This window comes from Panthera onca, chromosome D3, assembly GCF_046562875.1.
Source record: "Panthera onca isolate mPanOnc1 chromosome D3, mPanOnc1 haplotype 2, whole genome shotgun sequence".
In the NCBI taxonomy this organism is placed as follows: domain Eukaryota; kingdom Metazoa; phylum Chordata; class Mammalia; order Carnivora; family Felidae; genus Panthera; species Panthera onca.
Window position 1 is genome coordinate 18,815,578 of NC_138350.1, and position 16,997 is coordinate 18,832,574.

Sequence of the window (16,997 nt, forward strand, 5' to 3'; positions counted from 1 at the left end):
CCTGGACAGACACCCCCCAGGCCTGGTGTCCCTGTGAGGCTCCACCTGGGCAGCCCCAGCCTCTGTCCTGCTGCTCCTGCTGCAGCTCTGCTGCCCCCTGCTGGTGGAGGAGGACTCAGACCAGGAGCTTCCCTCCTGCAGGTCAGGTCACCCCAAAGCACCTGTCACCTGAGAAAGGGTATGGACCAGGGAGCCCAGCCTCCCCCAGGCAGCTGCCCCCCTGCTCTCCCCATCCCAACACACACAGGTCAAATACACGGGGCAGGAGGCAGGACAGGTGTGATTCCTGTACGTGTCCAAGGGTGAAGTGCCCTAGCCTGGACCTTTGTCTTGTTACAACAGGGTTAGTGCGAGTAAATTTTAGTGCATTTGGAAAGGGTCACAGTCCAGGAAACCTTTGTGACATACTATTACTACCCATTTCTCTCCATTTAGGAATCAAGTCTGATGTGTCCTGTATCCCAATGAGTGCAGTTGGGTCAGTCATAGTGGAACAGGTGATGCTTCTAGCACTAAAGTTCACGTGTGCACCTAAGTCTTCATTAGGATTATTACTATCATCTCTCCTACTGCCATTGTTATTACAGCCCTTATCACTTGTAGTTTGGGGCAGGAGTTTTTCTACACTAGCCTAGTTGGTGACCCGAATGACACAGGGAATTGGGAATTTGGAGCTGGATATGCAATTTCACATCATAAATGTCACAGTTTTGCTGAGCCCTTTTCCTTGGATTTCTGCAGAGGATGGACAAATCTGTCAGAATACCGGACCAGCACCCATTGACTGAGACCCTGCAGTCTCTCTTTCAATAATTAGACTCTGTCAATATTTTTTCTCATTCAATTTGAAAGCAATGTGATTCTGACGTCAATATAATCTTCCCCATTACATGGAACGTGAAGTTAAGGTCCAGAGAGACTAGTTTCCCAGAATACAGAGGAAAACAGTGTGATCCAGGAGTGCAGCCCAGGTGTACTGGATTCAGACTCTGGGCCCTTTGGAGCAGAGTTGTCCAGGGCATGAAGGAGGGAGGGTGAGGCCAAGCTGGGTAGTGGGGCTTCTGTCACTGGACTCACTGCAACCCCATCCTGTTCTGGCCTATAAAGGAGCCTCCTCAGCCTGCACATAGGGACAGTCAGCAGGATTGTGTCTCAGGTTAGACCTGGAGAATCTGTGGGGCTGGTGGAGGCTGTTGACTGTGTAGGGACCTGGCCTAGGTCTGTATTATTGTTTGGTTTTCTCTGTCCTCCAGGCTCGGGAAAGTGACAGAGGTCTCATGGCCACTCTAAAATGGGGCACTTGAGTCTTGCAGGGGACACAAGGCCTTCAGGTTGAGGAGACCATAGGGCTCATTCCCTGGGTCCCACCCCCTGCAGTACCCTCTAGACTGACCTCAAGGTCAGGGTCATGCTCAGGGTCCTGTGGGGACTGAACCTGTGGGTAGGGCCTGGAGGGAGCACCTGGGCAGGGAGTGAGGAGGGAGAGCAGGAAGTTCCAGGCCATGGTGGGGACCCCAGACTTCTATCTCCTGAGCCCACTCTGAGACTTGCCACTCAATGTCTCCCTCATGCCTTCACTGGTCCCCATGAAAATGCTCCTTCTCAGGCTGGTGGAGAGAATATCAGTGCTCCTGGGTGGGCTTCATGGATCTGGTTCACGTGGAGCTGTGCTCACCTCTTGGATCTCTTAGGGGAGCTCATGTCACTCTGTGTTTGAATATCAAAAACTGCAGCACAGTGAGGGGGACATGAGGGCATTTCTGTATCTTTTCTCATGAAATGTGCACTGTGATCATTTGTTTCCATTGTTGTGTTCTTTATTTTTTTTAAATTTTTTTTTTTCAACGTTTTTTATTTATTTTTGGGACAGAGAGAGACAGAGCATGAATGGGGGAGGGGCAGAGAGAGAGGGAGACACAGAATCGGAAACAGGCTCCAGGCTCCGAGCCATCAGCCCAGAGCCTGACGCGGGGCTCGAACTCACGGACCGTGAGATCGTGACCTGGCTGAAGTCGGACGCTTAACCGACTGCGCCACCCAGGCGCCCCTGTTGTGTTCTTTAAAATACACATTATATGAAATATTCCATCATAACCATTTGTAAGAGTTCATCTTCCTTGATTCTCTGTCTGTTCTGTGAATTTTTTATATCTCAACTTGTGGAAAAGAATCAGGTGGGAATATCGTCCTGAACTTGTACTTAGCGTCATTTTATTTACTGTAGGTTGTTATCTGTGTGATGTTGTTAAAGTCAATTTGACAAAATCATCTTTCAGTTGTCATGCTTGGACCATTTCCTGGCTCTGGGTAGCAACATACTTTGTTTATTGCATCCTGCTGTTTGTTTTCTCTATGCTCCATGTTTACTCTGTTCTCCTTTTACATTTATCTCTTGTTCTTGAATAATGGAACATTTTTTATGGTCCATTTCATTTCTCTTTTTAGGCTTATTATCTGTGACCCCTGACTGTCTGCATTCAGATGATATTAAACCTCGTGACAGAGAGGATCACATCCTTAGAGCACACTTCCAGCTCGCTCTCCTCAGCCCTGCGGTATGAGTGTCATCACCTCACTGTTAGCTACAGTGTAAATTCCAACATCTGCAGTTATTAGATTTCCTTTAGATGGTGATTTCTTTTTCAAAGAGAGGTAAATAATAAAGATATTCTTAATGTTTACCTCTGTAGTTATCACTTCTGACTCTTACATTCATTTTGTAGATTCAGATTCTCTCTGGAATCCATTTCTCCTATGGGAGGGAAGCCCAGTATTATTTCTTGTATTGAGGGTCTGCTGATGATCAATTCTGTCACTTTGGTATATCTGAAAAAATTTATAATATCCTTCATCAGGGAAGGATAATTTCCCTGATGAAATTATTCTTCTTCTTTATGGATAAAGAATTAAGGTTTTTCTTTTTCGTTTTTGTAAAGATGTTAATCCACTGCCCTCTCTCGTGCATCTCTGCTAATGAGAAATCTGTTGGAATCCTTATCTGTATTCCCCTGAACCAAGTAACTTTCCTCTCTGCCCTCTTTTAAAACTCTTTTTCTCTGCCTTAAACAATTGGATATTGATGGGTGTTGTGTGTAGTTTTTACCCCCATTGCTTGTGCTTGGGTTTCTCAAGAATTTGGAATCCATAGGTTTTGAATTTTCATGAATATTCTTTTCCACCTCCCCTCCTTCACTCCCTGGGGACACAATCACATGTGTATCCATTGCTGAACTTTCCTACACTCAGTGGTGCTCTAATCACTTTAAAGTCATTTTGTGCCTTTCTTTTGCAGTGTCCATGCTGCGTTCATGTTCAATCACGTGTCTGCACGTTGTGTCTGCTGCTAATCTCAGTTCTTGTGTTTGTAATCTGAGACCTGTGGGTTTCATCTCTAGTAGTTTGATTTGGTTCCTTTAATTTTCTTCTCTGTCTCCTCTTAGTATTTCTGTCATTCAGACTAGATTTGGGTTAAAGTCTGCAACATCATCCTGGCTTAAATCCAGCCTTCTGTCCTTCCTGCAGCTTCCAGACCTACCACCCCATGGCTGTGTGAGACATTTCTCAACGTCATTGTCTCTCTCTCCCATTATCTCTGTCTCGGCATCACAGATAAATATGCACAGACCCATATACGACACACATGTTCTATTGGATCTGTAGTCTCTGGACTGTGCTATGTAACACACCTCATTAGCTATAACCCTTTGTTGTTAACATAGTATTATTTTAGTGGTTTATTTTGGGTATATAGTCCTCAGCTCCTAACTATCAAAGTATGTCCCAGGCCATGGAATCATTCACACTGTAGGATAAGGATGTCATAACACGGTCTCATCTCCCTTACAATTTCATGTGTGCGTTTTTTTGTACATCCGTCATATATCACATACACTACTATAGTTTTTCTTTAAACACTTGACTATCTTTTATAAATATGAACCACTAAACTTATTTTTGTATTTACCCATGGAGTTATGATACCTGATGCTTTTTCTATCTTTGTGTGTATTCCCCTTTCCCTCTGTCACCCTTTCCTTCTGTCTGAGGGGCGTCCTTTACTGTTGCTTGTGCCGAGGGTCTGTGGGTGTTCTGAGAGGCTTGCGGTCTGAGAAAGGATTAGTGTGTCTTCCCTTTTCAATGAGATTTCCCCTGGGTAAAGGCCAAATTTTACAGGCATTTTCTATGAGGATTGTGAAGACATTGCTTCCTGTTCTCTTGCTTACATGGCTGTAATGAGAAATGTGCTTCCACCATGAAATTGGTTCCTCTGTAGGGAACACATCTCCTCTCCGGCTGTGAGAGTGTCGGCATCACTCGTTTCTAGCAATTCCCTCATGACGTGTTCTGTGCTATCTTTCATGTCCCCTGTGCCCAAGCTTCCTTTAGACTCTTGGATATATTGGTTTATGGATTTCACCAAATTTGAAGCCTTTTTATAGATTATTTCCTCACCTATGTTTTATGAACCATCAGTTCCTTCTCTTCTCTCCCTCTGTTTCTATCCTGCACACTCTCTGGGTGCCCTGAAGTTGTCCTACAGGCACTGAGCTTATATTCACTTTTTTTCTTAGGTGTTTGCTTCTGTGTTTCATTTTGAATAGTTTTAATTGCGTGACATCAAATTCACCCTTCTCTTCTTTTACAGCATCCAATCTGCTGTATTTTTAAATTTCAGAACATTTCATTACGGGAGTTTTAAAGAAGTTGGTCTTTGAGAAATGTCTTCCATGTCTGCTCCTCAACACGCAGGCATTCATTCACCCACAGTAACGGAGGAAATGTTGTTCTAATAACTGTTTATGAATCCCCTGCTGATCCACACTGTGCAGAGCCTGCCTGGTAGGTGAAGAGTAAGGGGACAGACTCCAGACCTCAGATCTGGGGACCTGGGCCAGACCTACCGATTGCTTTGTGCACAGTCCTGCTGGGACTGGAGGAGAGTGTGACATAGATGGGAAAGGGGTTTGTGTCTCACTTCCCCATCTGCCTGTGTCACTGTGAGCATCACCACTGTTATCATAGGACTGACAGTAATAGTCAGCCTCATCCTCAGCCTGGGCCCCGGTGATGGTCAGAGTGGCTGCATCCCCCGAGCTGGAGCCAGAGAATCTGTTAGGAATCCCTGTGGGCTGCTCACTATCCTCATAAATGACCAGCACGGGGGCTTGGCCTGGTTTCTGCTGATACCAGTTAATAATACTGCTTTCGAAGCTGCCTGCCTCACATGTAATCCTGGCCGTCTGTGCCAAGGCCACAGACACCGCAGGTGGCTGAGTCAGTTCAGAAGCTGCCACAGAACCTGAAAGAGAGGAGAGTGCATCTGAGAATGAGAGTCTTATTTTCAGAGAGTACGTACTCTGCAGTGTCCTCTGTTCTGAGCAGAAGGTCAAAGTCAGGCTGATCCTTGGTATCTCTTGGGGGCTGAGCTATGGGGAGAGGTACCTGTGCAGAGAATAAGGAGGGGGAGCAGGAGAGGAGTCCAGGCCATGGTGGAGATGCCCCAGGCTCTGCTTCTGAACCCACAACTGGGAATGGGGCATCAGAGCTTCTCTTAACCTCATAAAGGGGATGTCCTCATGCAAATCTACTTCCTTCTTTGTGGCCTTTTTGAATGGCTCCCTGCTAAACAGAGAATAGCTGTTACTTAATTTACATGGGCCCTAAAACCAAAGCCTGTACTCAAGATCTCCAGAACTCTCTCTAAGGTTGAGGGGAAAACACTGACCCCCTCCCTCCAAGACATGCACACACATTCAGTCTTTGTCTGGGGCTTCCTCTCTGGGCTTGTCAGGAACACCTCAGTCATCCACTGTAGTGATGAGATCCATGGGGTAGGGCTGGGAGTTCATGAAACCAGAGTTTGTAGAGACATTGGTCATACTGTTGTGTGAGAGGCCAGAATTCGATCATTTGACACAGTGAGTTGTTCATGCAGTGTTGAGGCCATTTTCTCTTTGTTTGTCTGTGTTTTATGTGTTAGAAAAATACATAGGAGAAAATCACCAGGATTCAGGGCTAGGCAAGAATTTTTTGATGAAATGTTTAGTAAAATGAAAGTTTAATAAATTGAACCTCATCAAAATTAAAATCTTCTGCTTTGCAAAAGTTTCTAAAGAGGATGAAATAAACAAGTAATAGAAAACATTTGCAAAATACATCCAACAACTAGTGTATAGAGTATACAAAGAACTATCAAGACTAAATATTAAAAAGAAACCATTTAAGAAATGGGCAAAAGAGTAAGCATTTCATCAAAGACAATACAGAGATTGAAGTAGCACAGGGAAAGATGTTCATCATTAGCCATGAGAGTCATGCAAACTAAAACCACAATAAGGTATCACTACATACCTATCAGAATGGCTAAGATAAAATATTGTGACAACCCCAAATGCTGGCAAGGATGTGAAGGAATTGCATCACTCATGCATTGCTGATAGGAATGTGAAATGGTGCAGTCACTCTGGAAAAGAGTTTGACAGCTTCTTAAAAAACTAAACTCGCACTTACCATGCAACCCAGCAACTATACTCTTGTGCATCTATTTCAGAGAAATGAAAACTTATGTTCACAGAAAAACCTGTGCACATAATTTCACAGCACCATTATCTATAATAGCCCCAACTGAGAACAATCCAGATGTTTTCCCATGGGTAGTTGATGAAACAGACTTTGGTACACTGAAACCATGGAATACTACTCAACAATGAAAAGGAAGGAACTCTTAATGCACACAACAATTTTGATGAATTTGCAGGGAATTATGAAGAATGAAAATGGCAATCCTCAAAGCTAAGTAATGTGAGATTCCCCACCCCCTTTGTTTCTTTTTCAATATCACTTCTGAACACACAATATTTTAGAAGTGGAAATGAATTATTGGATGGCATGGGTAGAAGCAGAAAAGGGAACTTGAGTGGGGAAAGATGGATGTTGTGATAAAGGAAATATAAGGGATCCTTGTGGTGATGGAGCTCTTTTGTATCTTGACTGCTCTAATGGATATACAAAGCTACACATGGGTCTAAATCACATAGACCTAAATACACAGACACACACAGACACTGAAGTACATATGAATACAAGAAAACCTGGGGAAATCTGAATGTTAAAAAAGGGTGACTATTTAATCAACCAGTTCAACAACAAGATAAAAAGATGCTGAAAAGATATTCAGTGTCATAAGTTACCAAGAAAATGAAACTTAAAAACATACTGAGACATCAGTCCAGACATACTAGAATGACTGTATAAAAACAAACTGATGGTCTTCAGTGCTAAAGGGATATGGAGCAACTTGAAATCCCATCAATGCCTGGTGATAATGAAAATGCAGGGGAGCCTCAGTCAGTTAAGTATCAGACTCTTTAGTATCAGCCCAGGTCATGATCTCGAGGTCATGAGATTGAGCCTCACATTGGACTCCAAGCTGAGGGCAGAGCCTGCTTGGGATCTCTTTCCCTCTCTCTGAAACTCCCTGTGTGCTCTCTCTCTCTCAAAATAAATAAATTAACATTAAAAAATAGAAAATGAAAAATCAAGCATTCACATTGGAAACTAGTTTAACAGTTTCATAGAGTGTTAAATATGTATCTATCATATGACCCATTAATTCCATTTCTAGTTATTTACCCTAATGAAATGAAAACTTAACATCCACAAAATAACTAAAAAATGTTTTAAATGTTTTATTTGAAATTGTCATAGAGTTGAAACTGGAAATAACCCAAATATACCTTAACTGGGGAGTGGATAAACAAACTGGTTCATCCACACAATAGACTTCTACTCAGCAATTAAAATGAAATGAACTATTAATACTTACAAAAACATAGATGGATCTCAAATGCATTATGCTTAGTGAAAGAAGTCAGAACCAAAAGGCTACCCATGTATGATCTCATTTATATGATGTACTTGCAAAGTGCAAACTGTAGGGACAGACAACAGACCAGGAGTTGCCAGGGTTTGTGACTAGAGGGAGAGTCTATTGCAAAGGGGCATTGGGAATTTATGGGTAATTGAGTGACCTGTCATATACTGCTATAGTGGAAGTGCTTACACCTCTGTGTGCAGGTTGTCAAAACTCAGAGAACTGAAATATTCACTAAAAGGATAGTTTTTAGTGTATGTAAATTGCAACTCATTTTAAAAAGGGGAGAAAAAAGAAAGGAAAGGAAAAGAAAGGAAAGAAAACAAAAAGCTGTGGTAGGCAAAGATTCCCAGGAGCAAACTCTCACTTAGAGATTAGTGTAGGAGGTCTAGACAAACCTGAGAATACAACCCAGAGTAAAGGAAAAGATGAAGAAACAGGTATGAGCAGGGAAGGACATTGGCCTGGGAGATTGTCACAGCCTGGCCTGCAGTTGAAATTGTGTGAACTCTGATACAGGGTGTGTTCTTCATTGTCCTACAGAATAGGGTGAAGCATCCAACTGTCATCCCACCTACATGCGGAGGTCACCAGATGCAGGCTGCCATCAGGAAGGGGGCATGTCGCTGGAGTGCCAGCTCTCTTCGGCACAAGTAGGTCCTGGAGCTGCAGTTGCCAACATGCCCCACCTCTGGGAAATGAAAGCTTCAATCCTGTAGGTAAAGGTCAGGGATTCTGGTTGTCACACGGGACAACTAGTACAATCACAGACTCAATATCATTATTTTTGGTGTTGTGACCATTATAGAACAAAGTCAGCAAGACAGCCAGACACACACACAAACACCCACTCTAGGACAGGAAAAAAATTTTGGAAAGAGCATATGAAAAAGGAACACACAGCATAGGATACAATGGGATGTTAGAAGAATTAAGTAGAACATGACTAATGGGGAGTACTTCAGACATCTCCAGAGAAAGAGATTGAGAGTGAGAACTTTTGATAACTAGTGAGAATGGGGAGCTGGTGAGGGGTGGAAAGGAAGAAGGGAGGGTGATGCAGAATGAGTAGGGGGGAGTGGGGAAAGGAGACTTCTTTGAACACACTCTCACTCTTGGCTCAGCATGCCTTGCCACCCCTGTCTTACCACCTACATTTTTCCTCCTGGCTCAATCTTGTGACTTGTTTCAGATGCTCCCTGAGTTAAATTGTAAATAACTTACCAGGCCCAAGAGATTCCCCAAATGAGACAATGGTACTAAAGGACTTCCTTTCTGGAGGACTCTAAAAGGCCACAAGCTACACAAGAACTTTTGACATATATTTTCATTCCTGGTCTCAGGATCTCCTAGCAATTGGTGAAGGCAAAAACCACTGATGAGGAACAATCCAAGAAGTGATATCATTTTTCACACTGGTCATTACTCATTTTCACATGACAAGAGCTGACCAGTGTCTCTTACTGAGACCCTGATCCTGCTATAAACTTGACAAATAAAAATGGCTACTCATGGAATTCTTTAACCCCTTTTAACGGATGATTTGTAGTTGTCACTCTCCCATTGGTTGGGTACCATCTAAGCATGACAGGGAATGCTCTTCATCTGCCTCCCTTTTCCATTCACTGTCTGTACTTCACGGTGTGTCCTTCTGTCTGTCCACTTAAGGCTACTGGGTCATTTCTTCCAAGTTATAAATACCAGAATTCCCCAGGAGGGCTTGGAGGTGGTATGATTCACACTACAAGTTTGGATATTATTTCTCTACCATCCTCTCTACTGCTTTTCCTCAAATGTAAGTAGTGGAAGGAAATCCCTACTAGAGGGACCTATGTGAGGCCGTTCTGGAACAAAATGACTGCAAACTCTTGGTAGAGAACAACCCTCTACATAAGTGAGTAGCATGGCCCTGTGATCCCCTGTGACTGCAGCCAGCCAAATGCTAAAAGAATTCACTGCAAGACTGAGACTTGATGTTGACCTCTTCTCTTGCTCCTCTTGCACCCTTGCCCACTCCCTCTCCAGAAAAGCCACCTTTTTTCCTCCTACTCACTTGCGAGTTGTCCATGCTGTGGGCAGTTCCTGGACTTTCCATGACTAGGGGGACCCAACCTGACTTTCTGAGATCCAGCATCAAAATCCCTCCCAACCCTGCTCAGGTCAGTGCCCATGGATGTTAACACAGTGTTAACTCAATTTTAACACAAAAGTGTGAGTGTGTGTGAAAGATGTTTGTTTCCCAGATGCCAGAAAAACCATGGAGGAAATCAATATGTCTGGTAAGTTTGCCCACCTCTCACCAAATGCACTTGAGGTGGATTACTCACAGGGCTGAGATTAAGAGGAGTCAATATATTTACCACTTTAGTGTTCCCCCTTCACCATGCCCTGCTATTGTCCCAGTAGAGGTGGTCCTGGACAGACCCTAGAAAAGTCCTGCAAGCAGGAGGTGGATTCATTCTTGGCACCAAAGCTGAGAATTGACTACAGATGGAGAATCCCAAGCCATGTTCCATGGTGGTCCTACCACAGATATCCTAACATGCACACTGTTTTTCTACTGGACCCCAGCTCTGCAACCATCATGAGTTCAAGGCTGTCTGTACTGCCTCCACTTGGTACCAAATGTTTCCTTTTGAATATTCAATATGGCAGTAGTCCCATTATACTCCATGATGAAATTGTGGTGAAGATATTCACTGAACCAACCTCCTTGGTTAACTCCAGAACCCTGTGATCTGTGTCCATCCCCTGAACAGATACCCATTATGGACAGGGTCTGATGGCTCTTGATGTCATTTCAGCCCAGCTACTATTTCAGAATCCTTTTACTGCCTGAGCTGGTCAGGTCTTTTCCAGAATTATGATGGAGGAAAGAGAATGTTGTGTTGTCATAATTACCTAAATTATGAAGTATGTCTACATCTCCATAGTGGTGTCTTGGGATAGAAGTTTGGAATGACAGGATTTGTAAGAAGAGTCAAAGATCCCAACGCCCTGGAGAGGAGCAGGCAGCAGCACCCCCTGTGTCCCCATGGGGAAGAAGAGAGAGATGGTGGGAGGTCTTCTCCTCATTTCCCCTTTGTCTGTGTCACTGTGTCATAACCATATTGGCCATCGATTGTATGGCTGTCACCACAGTAATACTCATCCTGATCCTCAGACTGGATGTCGGAGTAAGAGGTCAATCCCAGAGCTTGAACCTTAGAAGGGACTGGGGATTCCATCCCCCTTGTTGTGGCTTCCATCACTCTTAACCTCCATCACATCCTGAGGGGACCTCTCTGGTCTCTGTTTATACCATTCAAGTATGTATTTGCTGTGCTCATTGTTCAGGGTGCGGTTGAGCTTGACTGAGGCTCCAGGGGAGGCAAATGTTGATGGAGGCTGAGTTAGCACAGACAGAGCACAGAAATCAGGAAACACAAAATGTGAGAATGAGCTGAGTGTAATAGACACAGGACAGAGGTCCCTGGGGATTGTCCTTGCAAAGAAACGTCAGGGGGTTGGAACCCTGACCTATTGGGAAAATGAAGGGCAGGAGGCAAATGGGATCTCAGTCCCTGGTATGGAGTGGCTTCAATGAGCTCTGCTCTGAGGCTGCCCCACTGGGACTGAACTCTCCAAGCTCCCATATTATCCTCTTTATGGACCCCAGCTCTGCAACCATCATGGAGTTCATAAATGGAGTGCAACCATTTATGGAGTTCAAGGAAGGAGGAGCATCAAATGCAAATCTATTCTCCATTCTTCAATGTGTCTGCCTAAGCTGTTGTCTGAGCCCTGAGCTTAAAGACATCATGCCTGTAATTTCCTGAGTTCAGAAGAAGAGGAAGGTGTTGTTTTCAAGAGTGGAGAGTTGATTTTACACAAGTATCTTCAAAGGAAGCATCAGTCACACCCTTTGCACTTGAGCACAGCCCAGTGGATTTGGACTTATTGGGGTCCCAAACCAAGACCCACAGTGCCCTCTGGTGCCCCCAGGATGAATGTCATCCTACATGTATTACTAGTTCAACAAAATGACTACTTTTCTTTTTTGTTTTTGCATCTTGACAAAAATGTTTTTATTATTTATTTATTTATTTATTTATTTATTTATTTATTTTTCAATATATGAAATTTATTGTCAAATTGGCTTCCATACAACACCCAGTGCTCATCCCAAAAGGTGCCCTCCTCAATACCCATCACCCATCCTCCCCTCCCTCCCACCCCCCATCAACCCTCAGTTTGTTCTCACTTTTTAAGAGTCTCTTATGCTTTGGCTGTCTCGCACTCTAACCTCTTTTTTTTTTTCCTTCACCTCCCCCATGGGTTTCTGTTAAGTTTCTCAGGATCCACATAAGAGTGAAAACATATGGTATCTGTCTTTCTCTGTATGGCTTATTTCACTTAGCATCACACTCTCCAGTTCCATCCATGTTGCTACAAAGGGCCATATTTCATTCTTTCTCATTGCCACGTAGTACTCCATTGTGTATATAAACCACAATTTCTTTATCCATTCATCAGTTGATGGACATTTAGGCTCTTTCCATAATTTGGCTATTGTTGAGAGTGCTGCTATAAACATTGGGGTACAAGTGCCCCTATGCATCAGTTCTCCTGTATCCCTTGGGTAAATTCCTAGCAGTGCTATTGCTGGGTCATAGGGTAGGTCTATTTTTAATTTTCTGAGGAACCTCCACACTGTTTTCCAGAGTGGCTGCACCAATTTGCATTCCCACCAACAGTGCAAGAGGGTTCCCGTTTCTCCACTTCCTCTCCAGCATCTATAGTCTCCTGATTTCTTCATTTTGGCCACTCTGACTGGCGGGAGGTGATATCTGAGTGTGGTTTTGATTTGTATTTCCCTGATAAGGAGCGACGTTGAGCATCTTTTCATGTGCCTGTTGGCCATCCGGATGTCTTCTTTAGAGAAGTGTCTATTCATGTTTTCTGCCCATTTCTTCACTGGGTTATTTGTTTTTCAGGTGTGGAGTTTGGTGAGCTCTTTATAGATTTTGGATACTAGCCCTTTGTCCGATATGTCATTTGCAAATATGTTTTCCCATTCTGTTGGTTGCCTTTTAGTTTTGTTGGCTGTTTCCTTTGCTGTGCAGAAGCTTTTTATCTTCATAAGGTCCCAGTAATTCATTTTTGCTTTTAATTCCCTTGCCTTTGGGGATGTGTCGAGTAAGAGATTGCTACTGCTGAGGTCAGAGAGGTCTTTTCCTGCTTTCTCCTCTAAGGTTTTGATGGTTTCCTGTCTCACATTCAGGTCCTTTATCCATTTTGAGTTTATTTTTGTGAATGGTGTGAGAAAGTGGTCTAGTTTCATCCTTCTGCATGTTGCTGTCCAGTTCTCCCAGCACCATTTGTTAAAGAGACTGTCTTTTTTCCATTGGATGTTCTTTCCTGCTTTGTCAAAGATGAGTTGGCCATACGTTTGTGGGTCTAGTTCTGGGGTTTCTATTCTATTCCATTGGTCTATGTGTCTGTTTTTGTGCCAATACCATGCTGTCTTGATGATTACAGCTTTGTAGTAGAGCTTTCACTTTTTGCAGATGACATGATACTATACATGGAAAATCCGATAGACTCCACCAAAAGTCTGCTAGAACTGACACATGAATTCAGCAAAGTTGCAGGATACAAAATCAATGTACAGAAATCAGTTGCATTCTTATACACTAACAATGAAGCAACCGAAAGACAAATAAAGAAACTGATCCCATTCACAATTGCACCAAGAAGCATAAAATACCTAGGAATAAATCTAACCAAAGATGTAAAAGATCTGTATGCTGAAAACTATAGAAAGCTTATGAAGATAATTGAAGAAGATATAAAGAAATGGAAAGACATTCCCTGCTCATGGATTGGAAGAATAAATATTGTCAAAATGTCAATACTACCCAAAGCTATTTACATATTCAATGCAATCCCAATCAAAATTGCACGAGCATTCTTCTCGAAACTAGAACAAGCAATCCTAAAATTCATATGGAACCACAAAAGGCCCCGAATAGCCAAAGTAATTTTGAAGAAGAAGACCAAAGCAGGAGGCATCACAATCCCAGACTTTAGCCTCAAAATGACTACTTCTGAGCCCTCAATAGATGCTAGACCCTTGGTGAGAGTTTACATGCCCCACCTCAATGAGACATTACAAAAATAGTAGCTTTTTGCTTAAGGCACTTGTGGGTTGAATTATGTCCTCTAGCCCCCAAATTTATATGTTTAGATCTTAATCCTGAGTATCTATCAATGTGGTTTTATTTCAGTATAAGATCATTGAAGATACAATTAGGTAAATTAAGATGAGGTTGCACTTGGGCAGGGTGGGTCCCTAATCCAATTTGACTGGTCTTTATAAAAAGGGGAAATTTGGGGACAGATTCTGACAAGGGAGAACACCACATGAAGATAGAGGCAGAATCTACAAGCCAAGGAATGCCAAAGATTGCCAGAAAACCACCAGGAGCTGGAAGAGAGGCATGGATGAGATTCTCCTTTACAGCCTACAAAACAACATCATCCCTGCTGGCACTTTGATCTCAGACTGCTGACCTCCAGAACTGTGAGACACTACATTTCTATTATCAGCACTGCCCCTCTCCCCAGTTTGTGGTGCTGCTATCCCAGCCCTAGAAAACCAATATACTCACCCATCAGAACTCTGCTCTCAGGGCAGCAGCAGAAGCATGGCTGGGCTCCTTCCAGTTGCTTTAGTCTATTATAAAAGCACCTTGGGAGGGTCCTCCTGCCATGTGCTTTCCCTCTCTACAATGTCTGATTCTCCTCCCCAGGGGCCTGCCTCAAGTCCCCCAGACAGCAAAGATTCTATCCTATAACCTAAGGCTCCTCCTGGGATCTTGATGGAAATGGTACAAGCGGTCTCCAAGGGTCTTGTCCTGTGTCATAAGGACATTCTGTAGTTTCCAATGCAAGTTAGCAGCATGACTGTGTATATTCAGAATTACTAGTTTGTCGGAAACTGTACAAACTCTGTCTCACAGAACTGAGTCTAACAGTAACAATAGGCAATAATGAGAACACTGCAAAAGGGGAAATACAGAGTCTTATGAGAATATTTGGCAAAAGCATCTCACCTAGTCTTCAGGACTCCAGGGAGGGATAAGGAGCAGGAAGCAAAGATTCACCATGGGGTGGGAGAAAGGGATTTATGAGGATATATGGTCATAGCGATGTATACTTGTGATTCAGTTGACAATCTCTGCCTTTTAATTGGTTTGCTTACTTCGTTCACATTAATGTTCTTATGGCTGTATCTGAATTTACATCTGCCATTTTACTTTTGATTTTATATGTTGCATGGTTTTTATGTTCTTGTCTTCTTCCTTTACTGCTTTCTTTTGCATTATGTCAATATTTTCTAGTGTCATTTAAACTTTTTAATGATTGTTTTCGCTATATTTGTTAGTTTTTCTTAGTAGTTCCTTTGGAGCTTACCATATGTTCCTTAACATAACCGTATCCACATCGGATTTATACAAACTTAATTCTAGTGAGGTATAGAAACATTATTTCTGTATACTTCCATCCCACTTCTTTTTTTTCCCCCATCTTCCTCTTGAGATTCTATTATTATTGTAGGTATTATGTCTATATATGTTACAAACTTAACAACCCAATGTTTTCATAGTTATAATTTTATGTCTTTTAAAGAAGCCGAGAGATAAAAGAGAGCAAGTATCTATTGACTTTGTTATAGGTACCTTCATTTTTACCATCCATGGTTCTCTTCATTTGTCCTTTCCATTTGGAGTTACCATCCAATGTCATTATCTTACTATAGTATAGCTTTTCCCTTGCTCACCTCTTTGTGCGGTTATTGTCAAATAAAATTTATCTATACTGTTCTGTACAATTGCTTTTTAAATCAGTTTACAGAAGAAAAATGAAAAAATATGCACTTACACTATCTTTTATAATTACAGTAGTCCCCCCTTACCTGCAGAGGTTGTGTTCCAAGACCACTAGAGGATGTCTGAAACTACAGATAGTTCTGAGCCCTATATATAATTTTTCCTATAAATACATATCTATGATAAAGTTTAACTTATAAATTAGGCATAATAAGGGATTAACAATAATACCTAATAACAAAATAGAACAATTATAATAGTGTACTGTAATGAAAGTTATGTGAATGTGGTCTCTCTCAAAAACATCTTATTATAATGTACTCACTCTTCTTGTGATTATGTGAGATGATAAAATGCCTATATGATGAGATGAAGTGAGGTGAATGATGTAGGCTTTATAATGTGGTGTTGGGCTACTATTGACCTGCCAATACATCAGAAAGAGGATCATCTGTCTCTAGACTGCAGTTGACTGTGGATAACTAAAACCATAAAAAGCAAAACCATAGGTAACGGGGGCTAGTGTATATAATTACACGTATTGGTACTCTTTCATTGTTGTCATTAGTTTGTTGTTATAAATTTGATTACTCTTGAGGGTCACTTGCTTTGAACTTGAAGAACTTTCTTTAATATTTCTTTGGATGGTGGGTCTGGTAGCAATAGACTCTAATTTTTACCTGAGAATACCTTTATTTCATTTTTATTTGAATTTTCCTGGATATAAGAATCTTGAATGACAATTTTTTTTCTGTCAACACTTTTAATATATCATTCCACTGCCTTCTGACCTCCACTGTTTCTGATGAGAAGTCATATATTAATATGCTGGGGTTTCCTTATACATGATGAGTCAGTTTCATCTTGTTGCTTTCAAGATTTTCTTTTTGTTCTCCACTATGTGGATCTCTTTGCAGTTTGCCAAGCTTCTTGGACGTATATTAATGTTCATCAAATATAGATGTTTTCAACTAATTTTTTGAATATTTAAAAAATTTCTTCTTTCTTTTCTTCTTCCTTCCTTCCTTCCTTCCTTCCTTCCTTCCTTCCTTTCTTTCTGGCAATTCCATTATACTCATGCTGGTATGCTTAATGGTGTCCCACTTGTCTCTGAGGTTTCATTCATTTTGCTTCATTCTTTCCCCTCTCATATATTGGGATGGCAAACTTTCTCCATCAATATTTTTTTTAAGTTTGTTGTAGTTTTCTTCTGCTAGTTGCAATCTACCTTTCATCCCCTTTTGTGATTT

At 42.0% G+C, this 16,997-nt stretch overlaps 1 protein-coding gene, 1 long non-coding RNA gene and 2 gene segments (V, D, J or C); 1 reads left to right on the plus strand and 3 right to left on the minus strand.

Annotated features, from left to right (window-relative positions):
- LOC144613894 (immunoglobulin lambda-1 light chain-like) overlaps window positions 1-16,997 on the minus strand; it is a 429,142-nt gene that overhangs the window by 146,843 nt on the left and 265,302 nt on the right.
- LOC132675490 (immunoglobulin lambda-1 light chain-like) overlaps window positions 1-16,997 on the minus strand; it is a 500,428-nt gene that overhangs the window by 138,304 nt on the left and 345,127 nt on the right. The gene's annotated exons all lie outside the window — the stretch shown is intronic.
- The window catches only part of LOC132675035 (Ig lambda-1 chain V regions MOPC 104E/RPC20/J558/S104-like), a 333,884-nt gene that overhangs the window by 128,524 nt on the left and 188,363 nt on the right, over window positions 1-16,997 (minus strand).
- The window catches only part of LOC144613896 (uncharacterized), a 173,963-nt gene that overhangs the window by 87,190 nt on the left and 69,776 nt on the right, over window positions 1-16,997 (plus strand). Inside the window, exon 5 of one of the 3 annotated variants that reach the window (XR_013551338.1) lies at window positions 2,446-2,554. The exons of the other annotated variants lie outside the window; for them this stretch is intronic. This is a non-coding gene — a long non-coding RNA (uncharacterized LOC144613896). Of the gene's footprint in view, window positions 1-2,445; window positions 2,555-16,997 lie in introns of those variants that run through there. 3 annotated transcript variants of the gene reach the window in all.